At 37.0% G+C, this 21,841-nt stretch overlaps 2 protein-coding genes across 3 annotated transcripts in view; one reads left to right on the forward strand and one right to left on the reverse strand.

The window, feature by feature from the left end:
* The window catches only part of LOC149658566 (vasopressin V1a receptor-like), a 121,126-nt gene extending 109,289 nt beyond the window's left edge, over positions 1-11,837 (reverse strand). The window contains exon 1 of the mRNA XM_089844148.1: positions 11,774-11,837. The gene's annotated coding sequence lies outside the window, so the exon portion shown is untranslated. The remainder of the gene's footprint in view (positions 1-11,773) is intronic.
* LOC149658573 (G protein-coupled receptor dmsr-1-like) overlaps positions 1-21,841 on the forward strand; it is a 118,685-nt gene that overhangs the window by 30,777 nt on the left and 66,067 nt on the right. The gene's annotated exons all lie outside the window — the stretch shown is intronic.

The following is a 21,841-nucleotide window of genomic DNA, read 5'->3' on the forward strand; positions in this document are numbered from 1 at the left end:
TTTTTTTCTAAAAATATTGTTAAAAATCTTTGTTTTTGATTTGACTAGAGAAGATTTATTATGGTATAAATTAATTAAATTTTTATATAGGGGTGAGATATCATTAGTTTTTTAATATCTGGTTTCTTAAGAAATAGTTTCTGGTAAGTGTTTAGTTTTTCATAGTACTAAATATTTAGATTATCAGGTTTAAGCTTAATGTTCCAATAATTATATTGTAGTGTGAAATTAATTTATAGGCTTTAAAGTAGCTATTTGTTCAATAAAAAAGTTATAATTTAATTTTTATTAATGAAGTATAAATAATTTAAAAATAAATCAAAGTGTTAAAGTATTTTAGTCCGAATCTTAATTGACCCCGATAAAGTTAACTATACACTGAAGTTCTTTTAAAGAATTATCACAATAGATACCTCATGGCTATAAAACTATTTCGTCGAAAATAATCACATTTCCTTGCTCAAACTTTTAAACCCCTTTAATTGTAACAAAATGCACCTTAAAATGGAGAAAAATAATATTTTCGGACCCCTGAGTCAAATTTTTAGGGTACGGGAAAATATCTTTAATGGTCTGAAAACGCACCTATAAATGGAGAAAGTGCGCTTTTTGCACCCCTAATTCGAATTTTTGATATCCAAGAAAATACCTTTAATGGTCTGAAAACGCACCCCTAAATGGAGAAAGGGTGCTTTTTCGCACTCCTGAGCCAAATTTTTGATATCCAAGAAAATACCTTTAATGGTCTGAAAACGCACCCCTAAATGGAGAAAGGGCGCTTTTTCGCACCCCTAATTCAAATTGTTGTTGTCCGGAAAAGCACCATATATGGAGTTTATTTATACCCCAATCACTCAAGAAGGGTACATATTTATTCCCTTCTGTTGCTTCAAAGACAAATACTATGTTACTAATATGTACCTATTAAGGCGCGAAAAATTACCCAATGGTATAAAAAAACGCCCCTTATCTAGGGGTTCACATTAATACCCTATATGAAGGGTGCGAATTCATACCTTATATAGTACGTCTGGGGTGGGGGTCGAAAATACCTTTATAGGAGCGTTTCCGCCACATTTTTTTTTACAGTGTGTGCATCGTTTTTCTAAATCTTATTTGATATTAAAACTAACTACAAAAACAAAATCAACCTGCGGTATCTGAGCACGAACTTCATTAGACACGACTTCACCGGTCACTGACCACTTCGGGTACTGACCATCTTCAAAGATTGATCTTTTAGGTATTGGCTTTCAATGGCTCTACCAACTGAGCCACTATACACGATGTTAAACCCTCTTTGAGCTAATTTATTTGTGAATTTAAACTGTTCAAAAAAAGAAACTTCACGCACCCACGTGGTCTCGAACCCGGGGCCTTCCGTATGTGAAGCGGATGACACAACCACTACACCAGTGATACATACACAACTGTGCATCGTTTGACTAAATCTTATTTCAATTTAAAAATAGCTATAAAAAGTAACTTCGGTATCTGAGCACGAACCATTAGACACGACTTCAGCGGGCACTGTCCACTTCGGGTACTGATCCACTGTGGAATACTGACCACCTCGGGCACAGACCACTTCGGGCACTGATCCACTGTGGGATACTGACCACTTCGGGTACTGATTCACTTTGGGACACTGACCATCTTCGAAGATTGATCTTTTAGGTATTGGCATGCAATGGCTCTACCAACTGAGCCACGATACACGATGTTGAACCCTCTTTGAGCTAATTTAGTTGTGAATTTAAGCTAACGAGCATAAAAGAATTTCTCTACACCCACGTGGTCTCGAACCCCGGGCTCTCCGGCTGTGAAGCGGATGTGATAACCACTACACAACAGAAACACATACAAGTGCGCATAGTTTGACTAAATTTTATTTGAAATAAAACAGGACTCGCGACTTGAAAACCGATTATCCTGAGTTTCTCAGGGTTTTTTTTTATTTTAATATGTATGGAGTAATAACAACGGTAGTGGTTAAGATTCAATAGAAAAATCCGGTATTTTCGTTGGGAAAATATGAACGTATTCAAGAATGAAACCATTACATAAACATACTGAACGCACTAATATAACGTAAGTTAATATTCAAAATATTAGAGATTTCCCTTGGCAATAGACCGCGTCATACTACGGTATACGCTTGAATATTCAAGCATTTCCTGGGAGTACTTAATTAATTCCAACTGTTGTTTAATACTGACGATGGAACAGTGTCGGAGGAAGGGTGAGCGCGTGGTTCAAAGTTGTTTACTCGAAACGAGCTTGCCGACAGAGCCGCCAGTGCATATGTAATGTATAGGTGAGGAGACCCGCAAAGAGATTAAGGATTTGGTAAGTCCGGTTATTCGTAGGTTCCAACCTTTAATTAAGTGAACGAACCAGGATACGATAGTAGTGATGATGATGATGTAAATTAATTTTCTACGCTCTTACACCTTTACCTTTTCGCTTCACTAACACCGTGTCTTCGTATCTATATATAACACGCAAATCTGATGGACAAAATCACTTATCTTTTGGTTTCAAAGTAAATAGGCACACTTTGAAGTTGGTCGTGATTTTAAGGGTGTTCTAAATGATCATTTTATATTTGATTTCTGGTAAAATTATATAATAATTTTTTTAAAAACTTTTTTGGATTTGATTACAGCTCAATATTTAAATTAATTATTTAATTTAATAATTTTAGCATATTTATTAAACGCCCTAACTTTCGACGTCTCGTAATTAAAACTTTCCAATCCATAAATCATAATTCATAATTTCCAATACCTAAATCGTATCGAATTTCTCGCGATCAAAATTGATTTAAATTTTGCTGTCAGGTCAAAAATAAAATAGAAGAATGAGTTATATAAGATTACGTGTCAATACCAATTCACAAGCTTTACAGAATTTTACGAGAATTTAATTAATCAGAAGATGATTTACGTCGTATTGGCATCGAATTATTGACATAGCCTGTCATTTCGAATACCGAGCGCGACCTTTGATTTTTCGTTCGAAAGGAGAATTCCTCCTGATGTTTTGATTAATTCGGACGGCCCCGGAAATCGCAAATCTATAACTTTTGACAGGGGATCACCAGTCTGAATTATACCTCTTATTTCCCACCCCCATTAATATTTAATTCCCGCCATACGCTCTTTAGTTCACGACGTGTTTAATTAATTTGGAAGTAGAGTTTGTACTTCCCGGGTTAATCTTATCCGCTGGCGCTCGCCTTTTCGAATCATAAGGATTAAACGAAATTGATAGCGAATTGGGTTATGAATTTTCCATACCAGCATTGATGATAATGAAGGATTAGCTATACGGGGGATTGGAGGCCCCGGAAAAGGGACTACACCAACCGGGTTTAATCTCGGTACCTGTATGTTCTAGAAGAACCCATATAAGAACTGAGAAAGTTGAAAGACAAAATTGGGCTGTAGAGTCACGTTAATCTCGGCTCATCATGCATCGCCGCCATGTTGGTATATGCAGCGTAAAATTATCCAGATCAAAATAACAAACTCGAGGAAAGCTAAGATACGTTCTCAGGTTTTATATGGGTTATTTTTTTAATAATGAAATCTAAACAGCGCAGTGCAGGTTTGGCGTTAAGTTAAACTATTTTGACTATGGTTTCAAAGTATACATTCTCGTCAGCGTATATACGTTAGCCGCTGTTTTGATATTCAGGAAACAGTCATAATTTGCAAAGCCGAAAACATCGTTAAAATACAGACGACGCATTCCTAAAATATAACCTCAAATATATAGTGAATTCCTAACGACTGAAAAACCGTCGAGTTGCATGGGGATATTTTATCTGTCTCCATATTGTCTATATAGCACGAGTGCCGTCGATTTGAGACAAAGGGGTATAGATGCTTACTGGCTTCTAGCTAGACAAGTGTAAACCAGGATAGACCAGTTACTCGCGTATTAATGTCAAGACACATCCTCCTGCATTTTCCCTCCTCATCCAGACGGGGAGTTTTCCTCCATTACGGAATATTATGTTAAACTAGGCGTCGCCTTGCCGATTTCGAATCGACTACATAATTTAAAGATGTTAATGCTAGGATAAGCTTTCCAGCAGCCTTCCTTCCCACTTACGCCCCCTTTCTACAAAACCTAATTCCCTTAATGAGCGACGAACTCCGCATGTCCGGGGAGCGCGTTGATTTAAACGTAGCCTCGAGTTACGCCTAAGCCTAGCTAATATTAATCTTATAATTGTTAGTTCAACAAGCGAAGGTGAAGTGTCGAGGATACTCTTTACTTGTTAAGTAGTAGGACTTCATTATAAATGGTCAAGCGAGGTAAAAACACAGCATAGGCGAAGTACTTCACTTTCCTCAATGTGTTTTTCCCTGAATTTGAGCTTTATATTATTATGTTATAGTTTTTGGCTGCATATAAATCCATTCTCCAGGCAATATAAAACTGGCGCGTGCAGAATAAAAATGAAGAGTGGTCATACTGCTTTAGAAACCTATAAGGGATGGAAACTTCCAATCCAGTTTGTTCTGATTGGAAAATTCGATAAAATGCTCCCCAAAAGCACACACACCCACACAGTATCATTTCTCAAACCGGGGATAATGGCGTCATATTAGTTTAACCAACTGAAAACTAATTCTTGTTTTGTAACACGCTTGCTATAAACTAAAATCATCAAATTAACTTAGAAGGAGCAAAATTCACCTTAAAATACGATTGGTGAACTAGTTAACTTCTTAGGAAACGGCGCGTCACTCGCTACTATACGCGATACAAGTTCTCTGTCAAGGGCCTGACGATTAAGACAAGTTTGGGTCATTACGTCTAACGCCTTATCGTGTTAAACCACTTAGGACTCGAGCTAAGTTTATCAGTAAACATTCTGTACTATAAATTCAGTGAAAATCTACGTTACGCCTCCTTTCCTAATGTGGTCTCCCTTCCTATGCAAATACATTAATCATTTCAGTTAAGCCTAACGCCAAAATGGCGCGTAGATTTTCAAATTCTAAATCTACGATTCAGTCGTAAAATACCTTTAAGATTCAGATTTTAGTCCCTAAGAACACGGCTTTTCAAGTTAATTTTAAACTTAATCCTATTCTACGTTTAATTTTCTTAATTTAACTAATTTCTACATACGTGCTTTTGGTACGACTTCAACAAACTTATTGAACCGAGTTTTCGTTAGGTGAAAACTTTTGATACTATTCGGCAAAAACCGAATCTAAATTCGCCAAAGTTAAATTCAATTAACGTTTCGGAACGGGAGTTCAACAAAATGATAGTTTTAACCTACGCTTGGTCTAACAGTTGGTTCGCGCCGGATGGTTTTATCGTCATATGGCGAGAATAGTGTAGAGGTCTTACCGTTTTTACGATCAAAAGGTGGCTTTCTACATTAGATAGGTTAAGAAAACACATAGTTCGATTAAACAGGCCAAGTAAGGACTTACAGCGTCTGAAACATAATGCTAAGTTAAGAATAATGAATTATTGTATTATTCTACATTGTTGAATGCTTTCAAAGACAAAATTCAAAGATTTATAAAACTTAACCTTACTATTACGGTTGGTACTGTACTGTACAACGCTAGTCTTAGAAAGTGGGCCTGAAACCAAAATTGGAGATATACGGTGCCCAGAATTTTACAGGCGCAGCTGTAGACAGCCATGACTCAAAGAGCCTGGTCTAGTATACTCTGGTTTTAGATGTCCCTTGGGAAGGCAACGCAACGCCAAGAATGTCCAAGACGCGGATAAAGAATAATGTTTTGATCCAGCCTAGCTCGTGCATGCCGAGTTGGATTACTGGCGCACTTCCAAAGTGTGTCGTCAAAAATAAGAGAGTATATAGTTATAGCTTTTCTTGATATAGGTTAGATTTTTACGCGTAAAAAGCTAGCGTAAAGAGTAGGCCAAAATAGACCAAGAACTACGCGAATTGCGAGAACTTTTTAGTTCAATTGCAATTTGAAAACATGCATGAACATTGTAGAACTTTCTTATTTGGTTTATAAACCTTACACACAATTCAAATGTGACGTATATCATTATACCTAACGCTGGTATATGCTTGATATCATAAACCGATAAAACCTGAGAGGGTCTTCCGTGTATATACGTTTTGGTTTTTCATCTTTACTACATGGAGATACAAGAATACAGTCCTCATAAAGTTATATCTTTTCCCTATAGTATGATACCCTATAGCAAAGATCATAAAGACAGAAAAATAACTGAAAATAAGATCAACCGGATCCCGCGCTTTATATAACAAAACTAGCATAATATAATTCCATATAATCCCATAACACCTGACCCGAAAACTATACGACGCCTATTCTTAACCCTAGCTACTAACTTTAGTGAACAGCTACGTTAGTCATTTCGCACGCTATAACATCGGAGACTAGATATAAAACATTACAATGCGGACAAAAGTTAATAAACTCGAAACAACGAAAGATATTTCAAAAAAAATAAATCACACTCAAAAACCTAATCAGCGATACTTTGCGAGAGTTCAATTTAAACCACTATGGCGACTCGTGCATGGCTAACTTCTCCTAAAATTAAAAGCATTTAGTAACTTCAAGTTAATTTCGCTCGTTTATTTCAATTTATGGCCTTCGACGCTAAGTTAGAAATGATATTACTGGTAAAGATACGGCGGTGCAATACATAATGTTATATAGTCCGCATTGGGAAAGAGAAAAAAGTATACACGTTTGAATTTGCGCTGCGCTGAATGTTTATACATTCCACGTATAAACATAAATCCGTTCAAAGTAAGGCGAAAGGAAAAATATGCTACACATAAAAATAGGTACGTAATTCGTGTTACTAAGATTGTGGAATTACTTGGACTGTAAACACATCCTCGCGTACCCTTTGCGCGGTCATCTTAGAGGCCACCGTTTTAGTGTTACGATTCGAGTTAAGATCTTTACATATTTTATCAGTGATAGATTTAAAATGATCAGAGAAATTTTCTCTGCAAGGTACATTCAGAATATATTCTTAGTAACGTGAATGAACTCTCCGAGCTACTACGCTTGTAGACGTTCGAAGTTAAGGGCCTCGCTCTTTCGTTGAACACGACTTGGAGAGAATGCAACAAAGGTTATTGTTATAGCGGTAATAGGAATCATAGACGATTAGGTAATTCAAGAGTGGCAGCCGCGAGGTTAGAATCTCAGATCAAGCGCCTGCCTGCCTTCTATATAAGACAGAACAGGACACGACGGCAATGAGTGGGAAAAGGGTGCACTGAGGAGATTACTCGGGGGCGGAGAAAGGGATGGCGGACAATTTCCTACTACGTACACAAAGAACTACACCATCCTTTCTTCGATTTAGCTTTGACAAAAGGTCCACGTTCGAACCATCGCGCTTTAAGCGAGATTTTACAAGTGGAAAGATTAGCACGGGCGACAACTATAAAGGATGTCCTCGGTGTACTGGTCACGTGATCACGCTCGTGGTACGATTGGCTACTCCTTTGGCATTAAATAAATGCATCAATTAAGCCTACCAAGTATTTTTACCTCTCCGAGTGACGTATGTCACGGAGAGGTTCTAATTTCGACGTGTCTGTGTGTGTGTGTGTGTGTGGGTGTGTGTGTGTGTGTGTGTGTGTCTGTCTGTTGTTATACCCACGTGACCGCGTTCGCAGTTTGCAAATCGGAGCAAACGTGTTCTCAATTTCCGGAAATTTCGAAAATTGTAATACACTTACAGGCTATTACTCCATTGCCTGTCTAACATCACCAGCCTCTGGTCTTTGTCCATCCCACATGGACACCAGTCTGTACACACTGGCTTCTTACCACAATCGTCTGCTGCTCTTTGTCCATCCCACATGGACACCAGTCTGTACACACTGGCTTCTAATCCCCACCCTCTTGTGGTCTTTGTCCATCCCACATGGACACCAGTCTGTACACACTGGCTTCTAATCACCACCGTCATCTGCTCTTTGTCCATCCCACATGGACACCAGTCTGTACACCTAGCTTCTAACACCACCATCTTCTGGTCTTTGTTTTTGTCCATCCCACATGGACACCAGTCTGTACACCTGGCTTCTAACACCACCATCTTCTGGTCTTTGTTTTTGTCCATCCCACATGGACACCAGTCTGTACACCTGGCTTCTACTCCATCATCATCGTTAAGGTTAAGACATACGCGGCGATCGGCCAGGGTTACGAGAAACGTCCGGCCTCCCTAAGGTGGGGCTTCCACCAAAGGTTCACGCAATTGCGCTGTTCTTATCCATAGCTGCGATTCGACGCCCTTATATACTACCTATTTGAGTAAGGCGACGCAACCGGCGTATGCTTCATTTCAAACGCCAATATTAGTCAAGTCTCTCAAGAATGTTTAATTATTCTTTTTCAAAACGATGTAACGCTCAATAAGGCGAACAACTATCGAAGAAAATATTTAATATTAATTATATTTATTTTAATATTTAAGATAATCATGTCTCTAAACTCAAAATTAATACGGAAAGGGTAAAACAGTAGTCTATGTGTTTGTCTATATGTGTCCGTCCGTTGTTACACTAGTGCGCTGCGTTAGAAGTTCGTTTTTGTTTTGATGTGTAAAGAAATCCTTCAGAACCTTAATATTCCCGTTTTCAATAATATAAAATGAATATGTGGAAATATTTTTCGTAATTATGATGCATTTAGTACTTTTGTAGCTTTAAAGCTCTATTTCATTTTGATATTCCAAAGATTTTTTTGAATATTATTATTTAAAATGGTTGTTTATATATTACAGAAGCTATACTACATCTGTTTATAGCATAATCCTTCCTAAAGTGAATACAAGCGCAACGCTATAATGTTGGTCAAATGAACTGTTATTTGTTAATAGGCCTAGTGAACCAAAAAGTAAACGCTTGGGTTTGGTTTTCGTTTCTGTAATGCAGAGACATTAACGGTTCAGAGTGAGCCGAAAGTTAAATACACTATTAAATAATTAGGCTTAGATTTTATAACCATGGTGGAAATCTGGGCCGCGTTCAGCAGAGCCCAGCGCTGTTAGCAGTGTCCTACATAACGGGGTTTTGTTTTTGAATTTTGACGTCACGGTGCTTAGCGCTGAGCTAGCGCGGTCTTCAAAGAAAATAGTCGGCCTTTTGGATAACGTGACGTAAAACGTGTAGTTCTCAGCTTGGCGAAAAAACCATGGATGAATCAATACAAATAGATCTATGGGACTATAGCTATTTAATTGGCGTGAAACCAGTTGATCACGCGAGAATTTTAAGAGATATGTAAGTTTCTAATTTTAGTTATAAAAGTTGTTATCTATCTCTATAAATATGTTATCATACAATTTTTGTTAAGCCTTGGTACCTTGCACGCTTTATTGCGCTAGCGTCATTTATAAAACGCCGATGACCGGAGAAAAGCTATGACGACAGAGCTCACCGGTAAACATTTCCATAATCCGCTGTCTTTTTTGGTGAGCTCTGCTGAACGCAGCCCAGACCAGTGAAAGGTCTGATCGTAATCGGATAATAGCTTCGTGTTTTCATGCTTTTCATGGTACGCATTTACTTTCAGTGTGTGTAGCCACAAATAAGCTTTGGTGTTATGTAACGTTAACAGTCATGTTGACAAACTAAGAAAATCGTTGAGGTGAAACGAGAGGATAGTGTTTATATGGCAACCCTGTTGTGAATATGGCTTTGAACATAGAGGGCATACAGTTGAGGAGTAGAAAATTGGGCCTTTACAAACACGTAAAGGTAGTATCCCTCCAAAGTTTTATCTCTTCATTTCCCGTTTCTCCCCCATCGGATGATTTTAATGTGTACAAGTATATCATTATTGGATGTAAAATGTCGTCTGATTTACAGTATATTTGCTATGCTTTGTATACTGCTTTCATATTTCATAAATTTTAACTTAAGAAACATTTCCATATCTGGGTAAATAAGTTTGTAAGTAGTCGTCTTGACTCGGAGAGGTAATATTTTGGTTTTCCCAACTTGTTAACTGGTAAATTCATGGAAGCAACTTTGCAATATTATTTTTTTAGAGTTTAATTTTAATGAGCTAGAACTTTAAAACGACAAAGATGAGCTTGGATAAATCTAATTTAAGATGCGAGGTAATTAAAATTAATTATTTAGGTTTCATTCAAAATTTAATTTTACGTTACCATCTCATATTTTCCATAAATAACGGATAACTTAAAAGAAGAAATTATGAAAGATATACGCATAAAGAAAAACAAGGCCTATTTCGTCCTCATTTAAGATTCAAGCTCTTATTTTGATTTATTATCGTGTAAATAAAGTTGAATATAACGATAAATTCCCTGGATGAAATTGAAAATTTGAAGAAGAAAAAAACCTAATGCGAACATCGACCTTAATTCAAACAACTTCACTCTTTACAAGGAAGGAGGGGGAGGGAAGGTTCCCATCCGAAACGCACCCCTTTTCAATTTGCGACGGGATGAAGACCGAATGCGCGCGTACAAAACTGCAGGAGCTTCATGGAGTATCCGGAAAAATGCAAGCAACACGACCCAAGGCCTCTGTTTTAACTTTGGACGAAATCTAGTTTTTCTTTCTTTCTCTCTTTTTTTTTAATATATCATCACTTTACAATTCCACTGGTTCAAATTTCCCGGACACAATTTGAAGGTAGACGAAAGAAAGAGAGAGAAGAGCGTGATAGAGAAACAGGGGGGGGGGAGAGAAGAAAAAGATGGTTGGTGAGAGGATAGAGGCGGAAGAGTTGATTAAGAAGAAGGGAAGCCCAAGAGCAAAGCTTCTCCGTCCGACTCTCTCTCCTCCGAGAGATACCGAGTGAATATGCGAAATTTTCGAAAAGTAACTTCATAAATCTTAGGTCGTATCTTCTAAGGGAATGTTGGATACTTAACATTACAAGAACGCTATTAACATTTTGCACAGAATATATTGCCACGTAACTTCGCTAAAAATATCCATCTCCTCTAGCTCGTACATATTCAGAATAGTTGAAGATGCGGATGAAGAAAAGGGGGATGGAATAGAAGGAAACGATCTCTTCATCCCAAAGTCCCCTTTGAATAATTGATGTTTCTAGGGGTCGAAATGAACGTTAGCGGAGAATGCTATTGCTATATGGTTAGAGTGAAAAGGGGTGAAACGGAGGAACGAAAATAATAATAAAAAAGAAAGGACTGAAGTTGAAGGGTTAAAAAGAGCGCGATTAATAAGAAATGAGCCACCACTCACGGCTTCTTAAGGCCACTCTAGATAAATCACTACGTCACTTGGCAAAATTAAATGTGAAAGATCACCCCTTCTATTTGCCTGTATTTTCAGTGTAAAGTAACACGAGGATTCCACATACATTCCCTTCCCCTCCCCATCATCCCGACATTAACTTGAAAATACGTCCCCCTATACGAATTTTATATCAATTGTAAAATAATACCAAGGCTTGGGCTTTTTTTTCTTTTTAGAAGGCTCGGGGGTTCTAATGACAAAATTGAAAGAATTTAAATTCACGATACGAGGGAGCTAAGTTTGTTTTAGATTTTCCTTCAATTTTGGATAATGGGTATAAACACTTCATTCTAGCGTAGGATTTAAAACGCTTATACCATATCGGGAGTTAGTATAAGATTATTTCATAATCACGTAGGCTTCGATGTCTGACGTCATTAATAACCAAATAGGACAAAAAAAGCACAAGGACATAACAAAACGTGCGATAAAAACACGAAATAAACGGGTACTTACATTTTATCGACGATCGAATTATATATCCAAAGATGGTGAAAATTGTCACGCGCACAAATACGATCACGCGAAAACTTCACAAAGCTAAACTTGGTTAAACTAACCCTCGACGCGACTTAAAGTGTCTATTTTTTTGAACAGTTCGGGAAACCGATTGACACATTTTGACGTTTAATTTCTGTTACAGTGTCATAGTCAGTTCAGTATCGATAGTTTGTAGGTTTCCCACGACCCTCTAGGTAGGACCGTAATAAACTTGATCCCTCGTTGGTCGGCCTCTAGCTGCTCCACCGGTGTCTTGGAGAAAATATGTTCAACGGTCTTACACAAGGTGACATGATCACGTGACTTCCAGATGGGCGCATTACCGCTATGGCCTAAAAGTTTGCTTATTCGCGCGACAAATTATGAAATATGTACTCACCCACTATTCTTGGCATCCCGAAGAACTTTCCATCGTGACGTCACTCAGTTTAAAAAACCACCTGAAATTAAAACAAATTCATTGATTTTAGCTAAACATCAGAATATTAATTTCATTAAATTATAAAAGTAAAAATATATTTTTAAATTTGATACAAATAGTTTCAATATCAGATATGAAAAATTACTAATCTTTTCAAAAAAGTGATGTTATTGAAAAGGGATAAAAAATCATCCTCCACAACTTCCCTGATCCCTTTTCTAATTTAAAATTAATTGGCTTATATTTTTCCCGGAAAATTTCAACCTAACGTTGAGCAAATAAAAAAGTCAGGATTTAAAAAATAAAAAAAAAAGAATATTTTTAAATAATCCACCGCAAAAACCCCACTATAGTTAATTAACTTTTCAAGAAGAGGGGATAATAGGATTAGAATATTTTATGAGGGAAGTTTTTAGCGCCCTTTTTTATAAAATCATTTAAGCATTTTCTGGGAAAGATAACTGGCTCACGAAGCGAATCATTTTAACGGGACATTTATCCTTATCCTTGGAATTTTCTTTAAAAACTATTTTAACGTAGAAATAATAAAACCCTAACATTACCCTTCATATGCAAGAACGTAAATAAAATTAATTTTAGATTAATGGTTTAGGGAAAAAATAATGACAACAAAAGGTCCTTTTGAGCAACACAATTTTGTTTTAAATCAGTTAGGGGGGTCAAAGGTCATTAAAATGATATTTTGATTTCGGTAAAAGCCCTGTTTCCGCCATCTTTTAAAATGGCGTCTCGGAAAGTAACAAAACATTATCAAAACCTAGTTGATCTACTTTACAAAAAACCATAAAAAAATAAACAAAAACACTTTTTTCTTATTCTCCTGATTTCCATTCCTTTTAAAAGTAGTCCCTAGAGAGTCGTTAATTTTGGGGGGTCTATAAGGCCAGGCTGTTGGTCGGAAAAAGTCCTATCGGTTGGTCTATACCTAGGGCTGTGCGAGCCTTGATTTTTTGGGTTCAAGCCGAGCCTCGAGCCTTGCTTTTTTCGGTTATCGAGCTTCGAGCCGAGCCTCGAGTTTCTTATCGAGCTTCGAGCCTTAAGCTGCATGTTCAAAATCTGGTTTCGAGCTTTTATCGAGCCTAAAATTTCAATGGCGAGCCTTAACGACTTTCAATTTTAGCTCTTAATTTGGAATGATATTCCTTTACACTTTCAATTACTGGCCTTAGTAAAGAAAAAACCCTATTAATTCGTAAATATAACAGATAAACTTTTATTTGACTATAATTAAACTTGAGTCCTATTATCACTAATCGAAATTACTTACGTGCACTGACAATCGCATTGATAATACAAACCAAGCGTATTTTTCTATACATAAAAGTAAAACTAAAACTTCAAGAATGATTTTTAATTTTTTTCTTTGCCCAAAAGTGGAAGTAAAACTTACGCCAATCAAATGTGGACTTACAAACAAGGCACCAACCAGAATAATTTCCTATTTCGCGCGTCACTGCAGCGTCACCACATTCAGTAGATTGTGTTAGATGGTAATTCTTGACCTTTAACCTAATCTAGAATCTCACAGACCACTGACTGAGCCTCGATAACCTTAAGCCTGGGTCTCGAGCTTTTATCGAGCTTTTTTCCGAGGCTCGAAAACTTGTCGAGCCTTTCAAAAGTTGCTTATCGAGCCTCGAGCCGAGTACTCGGCTCGAGGCTCGATCGAGCTTTCGAGTCCTATCGAGTACTCGCACAGGCCTATCTATACCTTCTCAAGATATATGGTTTAAAGGTTTTTCTTTTGGGAACATGCAGGGATTGAAAACAAAAAGATTATAGTGGAGTGCGTAGGATCCCGGGGGAAGATGGGAGTTTGCGAATCTAAGAAAAGTTTTCATTAAATAACTTGGCGAAAAACAAACGGCAAGTTTTTCGAGAGGTTCTCTCTCTCTCAACACAGTGAAATTGAGATTTATGGATTAAGGTCTAGAACTTTGGGATTCTTGCTCTTGTTTTTGATATCAGGAAAACTAAAATAAAATAAAAAAAGACCAAGTCTTAAGTCTCGAGAAATCGCTGATATGATACAAATTCTTATTTGCTTAAGTTTGCCTTAAAGTGAAGGTGAATTAGACGTTACGAAAAACTTATTAGAAATTGCGGCTTAAACTTTCGTTTTGTTTCACTATGCCTTTAACAAAGACAAATCTGATACAAAATTAGCATATAGATAAAAGATGTCAGCTATTTTAAAATATGGATGAATTACTTCAAAACCTATGGGAATATTGTAAATATAGCTCGATTATGGGACTGAGTGTGACCAGGAAGGGTCAAAGTTCGGAGAACGCGACCTCCGATGTCGTGATACCTCCCATTCCTTCCCACTTGGCTATATAATCCCATCCTTATGTCTACTACAATGAAACTGCACTAACATGTTGTAAAACTTCCAAAATTCATGAGAGAAATGAATATCTTCAAGAATAAAAGTTTGGGCACGTACAATTTTTTTTTTTAATTTAGAAAGCTAGGCTAGTAGATTAAAAGATCTAAAGCTCAATCAGTAGAATCAATGTGGGATGATGTAATTTGGAATTTTTGCAGAAATTTCTGAAATAATTTTGTAATTAAGAAGTTCCATTCCAGGGAAAATACCATTTATGGCAACAAAATGAAAAATTATGTTTAAAATGAAACAACATGGCAGGCATGCCCTAATTTAAACCAATCACAATCTGCACGTTTCCCAATTAATTAATTCGTCATAGAAATGTCATTAACCCTAATTTAAATGAACGCGTTTCTAGTTATAGTGTATATTTTGCTGGGAAAATTTCAAATTAGTAAAATTGATGATCTAACGGAAATACCGCTTCGAAGCACGTTCACTAATATACAGCATTTCCAAACATACTTGTACTATAGCGTCGTCTGCACAGACAACCCCAAATAAGTCAAACGAACGAGCTAGCCAGCGACATTTTGAGGTGAATATTTCATAGTTCATAAATTCTAGCAGGGAGGAGTTGAATCCGCGGACGAGAGAATCGCTAAATTGAGCTAACCGGAAAGTCCTATCGGATTTCGAAGGACTCTCGGATTCCAATAGGCTTGACTATGACTTCAACAATCTATCCTGTCAGAAAGTACAAAGGTTGGTGGTCTCCTCTCATTTCTAACTTCCGGGGTCTGAATGAGAGATAAGAGGGAGCCTTGGTTTGTAATGAACGTGCTGAATTCAAGGTGATATTGCCCAATGAGAAGTTGGACCAAACTTTCCCGCCTTTACGTGAGACCGGCTCTAATTAATGCTTATTGGAAACTTCAAATGATTATCTAATGGTGTTGAGCTAATTTTCAAAAAAGGATATGAGAGAAATGGCCTAATATATATCCAGTATTATTTAGATGAAAATTCGAGAGTTGGAGTTTCATCTGTTTGAGAAACTAAATCATCCATCACTACTGAAAAAAATAGAATCAATAACTAATAATTCTCAGAATTATATAACTAAACTTAGAATTATAACTTATCGATTCTAGCATTTTCAGCAGTTTAATGAATGATTCAAGTTCAAGAAAACCTTAGCTCGAATCTTAATCCTTTGAGGTTATAATTCCATCTTATATCTAATTAGAACAAAACATTATTTATCTACTAATGATTATGTTTACGCTATCCTATACTAATGAAACATTACAGGCTTAGAACAAATCAATATACCTAACGTTTATTATATCCCTATATATCGAAATAGACCTAAAGAATTCCATTAACTTTTCATCTCATTAAACGTAATAATAATGACATTAGAAACTCGACAAAACAAAATAAAGCGTACCTTTCAATCTAATTTAAAATTATTATTATAATTACTATTAATGATTCAAATATTACGCAAAGCGGCGGATATGGACGACAACTTGTGCAGTCTTTAAGCTGCCTTATTAAATATGGCCTATAACAACGAGATAAATCGTGCCTAATCTAAGCAATTTTAGAACAAAACGGAACGCAACACAACACAACACAACAGCTTTACCGATTTGAAACATAACACTTCACCGAGCAAAAATAGTCCACAAGCCGCCAACAAATTTACGGTTGAATTATTTAAGGGTGTCCTTCAAGATAAAGAAAGAAAAAAATCCTCCGAGTCTTTTACTTTCCGTATTGGTTTTTCTTTTCTTTTTAAATCCCTACAGTACAATGCGTACGTTTCGGCAAGACAAGACAAAGAATCAAGGTTGTAGCTGGTTAAAAAAGCTATAAAAAGAGCACAAAGGCTGGAAATAAACGCCTTACCCCAAAGGCGACAAAGAGAAAAATGAGTCCTCAGAGTCGCTGAATATTGCAGTTAACATATGTCCCTGATTTGTCAGTACTAAATTCAACAGACCGAATTAACTACCTTTAGGGCTGGTTTTCTACGCTAAAGTTGAGTTCGCACACAGATTTCAGCAGTAACAAAGCAACAACGGCTGATTGGTTTCTAACCTCCCTGTGTTTTCGTACATGCGGCATTGTGGCATCTTTAACTTTTACAATTTCAAAATCTTGCAATACTGTAATCAGAAAAATGTAGCAACATACATTCGCGTATGTAATACTACACTGTATTTTCCGCGTAAATGGAAAACAACTCAGCGAGAGTGGGCTTAACTTTTTACCCAGACGCTCATTTTTTAGGAACCCGTTTTGGGCAAAACGGGGGTGCCAAAAGCCCAAAAGAAGTCGATGACAGGCTCAGAGGGGCGTTCGAGGTCGCGCAGAGTCAATTATCTCCCCAATGGAACGTCTCCGCCCATTCTAGCCCATGCAGCAGCACCATCTACTCCGGGGCGCACTGGGGCACTCCGTCAGAAACTACAAAGATGCCTTTCTCTTTTTATATCAGCTTCAGCTCATAGTTTCAACTCCAGATTGTACCAGAGCCTAAGGTTGGGGATAATGTTATTTTAAACGGCGCAACCCTAACTCACGCTTCGGTAGAGATTTATGGTGAAAACATTGATGTTGGAACGCAGTGTGGGAGTAACTACTAAGAGGAATGGATGGCGTGGATGCAGCCAATTTAACCTTTCAGAGACGCGCGGCTATATGGGCAAGTTAGGCAACACGACCCCGTTCAGAAAATAACTCGAGTAAAAAAGTTTGGAATGAAGTAAAAGTTTGGGAAAGTCTCATTCAATATGTATACGCAACGGATGGGATCGTTTCGATGTTCAAAATTTGGATGTGTGTAGAGATTGAATACACGAAACGAAGTTCAATGATAAAAGAACTGTTTATACCAGAAAGAAAGACTTGGTGCAACAATAGATCAAAGACACATTGTAACTCCTTTTCCACTGCAGCGTTTGGGAGAGGAGCTAGTCTCATATTCCCAGTACACCCATTACAGAACACTCGTAATGAATTCAGGACTGTCACGGGAAGGGCTTTTAAAGTTTACGTGTAATCCTTTTAGTAAAATGAAAGCAACATCATCGTGTATTACGCTGAGTGAGTGGCCCCTCGCTTTAGCCTCACCTTTTTTTCTAATTACATATTTAATACAGAAACAGCGATACCTTAGGCTGAAGGATTTTTTTGGTTTTGTTTTTCGTTGCCTTGTTTGCATTGTGCAAAGTTAATTTTTATAATGTTACCCTCAGGAACACGGCGTAGATCCCGAGCAAAGAAAAGAAGGGTTAATTAAATCTACCAAATTAAGAGTGTCTTATTACTGTGTTTTCAAGTACGTAATTAGCGTTAGTTCAACGAGTACTCATGCATTGAAGTTATTTTTAGAATTAGTTTTGTCTGGCAATGATTTCTATCTCCCCATAAGACGATAATGCATTTTTCATGATTGCTGAGGCTTTCAATTCGAGAAATCCCCATTGGTTGCTGTCGGATCTTAACGATACCCCGGTTTTAATTAGCGACTAGACGATGAAACCTAAGTTTTCTTCCTGCATCCCCAGTTGGGTGTGAGAAAAAAAAACAGAATAACTTTCCTTAATTTCCGACGGCATTAAAAAGGTTTTCTTATCAATACTGGGACGTCTTCGAGGTCGAGACGATATAAAGAGTCTCTTTGAAGATGAGAAACCCCTACGATTTGATAAGAAAGCATCAATTGGCTAACTCCAATGGCACGAATTCTCTTTTAATGAAAATACCATTAAGAAAGGACATTAGAAATGATATCCGAGTGATAGGACAATTGCCATTTTTGGTCCATATCGTAAGGAGAGAATTTTCAAAGGTCAAGTTTACGATATATAGATAAGTATCTGACCCCTCTTGTCTCTGAATAAATGATATTTTCTCCATCCGGAGTCATCTTAAGTGGTCCCAATTCCCTCATTTCGTAAAGATTCAGCCTTGAATTGCTGGAAAATAATTTCTTTTACCTCCAAGGAAGGACCCTAACTCTTTATTGTTTTTTATTGGATAGCTCGTCTTCTTTCTAATAAAGCAGCCATTGTTTTAATGAAAAGAGAATCCACCTTTCACCCCCCCCCCAAATTCCCTCGAGACGCAATTAACACTACATTGTTTGACGAAATTTCTCATTGACATCTTCAGAGATACATTATGGATCTTATACCATAGGCCTACATAAACTGGGTGCTTTGTCGATACAAAAACAATTGCACGAACAAGGAGATTAAGATTGGGGAAACAATTTCTTCAATCGTAAAACATTTCGTTAACTTCAAAGATGTTTTAATGTAAAGATTAATTAGTTTCAAGTTTTTAACCTAATAAATCTTTCTATAGTACATAAGATTCTAAACCTTAACGTTGTCTTAATTACGCTTTACAACAAAAGTGGTTGTTGCGACAGTAAAATAAACAACTTCGGTTGTTGCAATAACTTCTACGTTCCCATTAAGCGAATGGTTTTCTCTAGAAAAGTTTCTTCATGAAACATTTCAGTTCCAACGGTACACAAACAATACATTCATAAACCCAAAGTACTTGAACCAGAGCTATATAACTGTAATCTCATCCTTTAAACCCCGCAGTCCCGCGTCACGCATACGCTTGTTCTACCAACCGTAAATCATCTTTCAAAAAATAAAAAAACCTCTCCATTCATCACGCTGCTCCGAGCGTCTCCGGAGTTGCAATTTGCATGAACCCACTTGCAAAAATATGCCTATGCAACAATACCAGCGTTTCACATTAAAGAAAAGAATAAAGAATTAATAGCGGACGAAAAATCCGCTAAACAAGTCTTCTTTAGAGAGTTCGTGGTCTTTGGCTCTAGAAGAAGAGAAACAAAACTGCAGTGAACCTTCTTGTAAAAATTTACCGAGTCGTTTGCTTCTAATGCGTACAGGACACTTCTTTACTCTTTCTTTCTTTCTCTGGGTTCAAGCCTTCTCGCGTCTACTTAATTCCTAATTGCCGCTTTCCAACCGAACCGAAGAACATTAACGCTTCGCGGATCGGGGATAAGTAAAAGTTGATGTAAGATGGCGAGACATTATAACTAGAAGTAAAAGACCGGAAGGGAACGATTTTCGTGTCTTAAGGGTGGACTCGGTACATGTTGAAAAGACCGCGAAAGTAGAGCAATAATGTGGTAAACGCGAGGGCGCTTCCCATATACCCAAGGTATTGTTGATGGCACGTCTTTATATCTCATTTAGATTGGCTGAAGGCCAAGCAAGAACCTAAATGTTACCAAATGTCTTAAGGACCAAGATGGACCAATCAAGATTGGATGCAGAGTGATAGAAAATAATTCCCTTCTAATTTTAAAAGAAACATTTTGAAGAATTCAGTACCTAATTAGGGTTATACCCTAAAACGTAATTAGTAATTAGCCTACAATGCAATTACAACATTTTGCTTCTAAAAACAAGGGTTTAATCCCTAACCATCAGCCTCCTCATTATCCGAGCGTGTACCCGCAAAAGCATGTAGACCTTAATGGTCTCCTTTTGTTTTTGCCCCAAGAAAAACATTCTCAGCCTGGTTCGTACTCATTTGATCTTTCGGACGACCCTAGATAATACAAGATCCCTTAGAAAAAAAGAAGGGTTAGATCTCACCCCATTTTTTAAAAAGACGAACTAAGGAATTCCATCCCAACTTAAGATTCGGATGTCGCCGAGGCTTAGGGCCCCCTAATCTAAAGCGTAAGGTTTGGGGTTGCTATGATCGACGGCTTTATTAACGGTGTTCTGACGCGTAAAATCCGTTACTTCATGAATTTTTCATTAGCCTCGCTTTCATTTGAAACTTAAAGGGAGAGACGGAGAAGGGTGTCTGTGAAAAGCCCAATTTTTCGAATTATTATTGAACCGTGGGTTATTAGTTGAGATAAAAGTAGGTTAAACCTTGAAGTGGTCTCAATTTTAAAATAGTTCAGCTTCAAATTTGAGTTCAATGGCTATGGGTTCTCGGGCCCAACCTTGGGAAACTCAATCAAAACCTTCCCAAAATTTTTCCAATATCAACGGTGCAGGTTGGTCCATTCGGAAATAAAATAATTTTGATTGAATTGATACCTTCTCGAATTAATTATCTTCTGTTAAAGCTACGTTCTTAACTTTGAATATCTCAAGAAAACCTAAATCTTTTTCCAATAAAGTTCAGTTTCCCTGAATTTTTGGTTTTATTTCGAAGGCGGCTTTAAGCTCTACTCACACCCCCTACTTCTCAGCTCCAGCAAAAAAAAAAAAAAAACACAATATCGTTTTCAGCTGAAAAAGTAAGCGTGTAAAAGGATCTTACCATCTACGGATTGAAATTCTATTCTTAACCTTGCATTTAAAGTAAAAACTCTTAGACCATAATCTCTAGTTGGCAGGGTTTAGTTTTCAAAAGATTTACTAGGAACTATGGGAACCTCATCCCCAAAAGATTAATCTGAAGACGAACTGTTTCATTTTCAAAGTAAATTTAGTAGGTGCCTTTAGGGAAATGAGTACAAAAAATAAACCAGGATTAATCCTTGCAATTTAAACAAAAAGGTCAAAGGTTGGCGAAATAAGAGATTCTATAGAGATTTTCCATCACAAAAATATTATTTTTCTGTTTGAAAGACAAAGTTTCAAAAAGGCAAAACATTTTGCGAACCTCTTTCAGAACTGTAACCTTAGAATGGACTACATTTTGAAGTGAACCTAACGGTTTACGAATATGAACTTTGATCATTCTAACTTTGAATAAAACTATACAAATTTCGAGATGATAAAAGTAAGAAAATAGGAAACAACAGCTGAGGCAAAATAGGCCAATTTTTCAGCTCGGGAAAACTCAAATGTCGCGAAACGCTAAAGCCGAGGATAAAAATCAGCTGTCGTCAGTCGAGTGTGTTTTATTTTAACAGAAAAGTTTGTATAAACGTGCCGGTACCATATTTGTGCAAATATTTATAAACATATCTTGGAATAATTTACATCCTATAAAGTGAAGATGTAACAAATCTTCAATCAGCGCAGAAATAAAATGAATTTACAATAATAGGCTTAGCAACGGATCCTTAAACTTCTAAAATATCAACTAAAACCTCCTTTTTAAAATGATAAAATAACTATTGTACATATCAACCCAACTTTATTTTTAATATACGCGATAAATATTTCAAAATCAACAACTCCCTAAGTCGTATTCCCTTCCTATAATG

The sequence above is a fragment of the Phalangium opilio genome, unplaced genomic scaffold, assembly GCF_054372755.1.
Source record: "Phalangium opilio isolate 3A_F unplaced genomic scaffold, DU_Popi_V2 ptg000075l_1, whole genome shotgun sequence".
Taxonomy (NCBI): Eukaryota; Metazoa; Arthropoda; class Arachnida; order Opiliones; family Phalangiidae; genus Phalangium; species Phalangium opilio.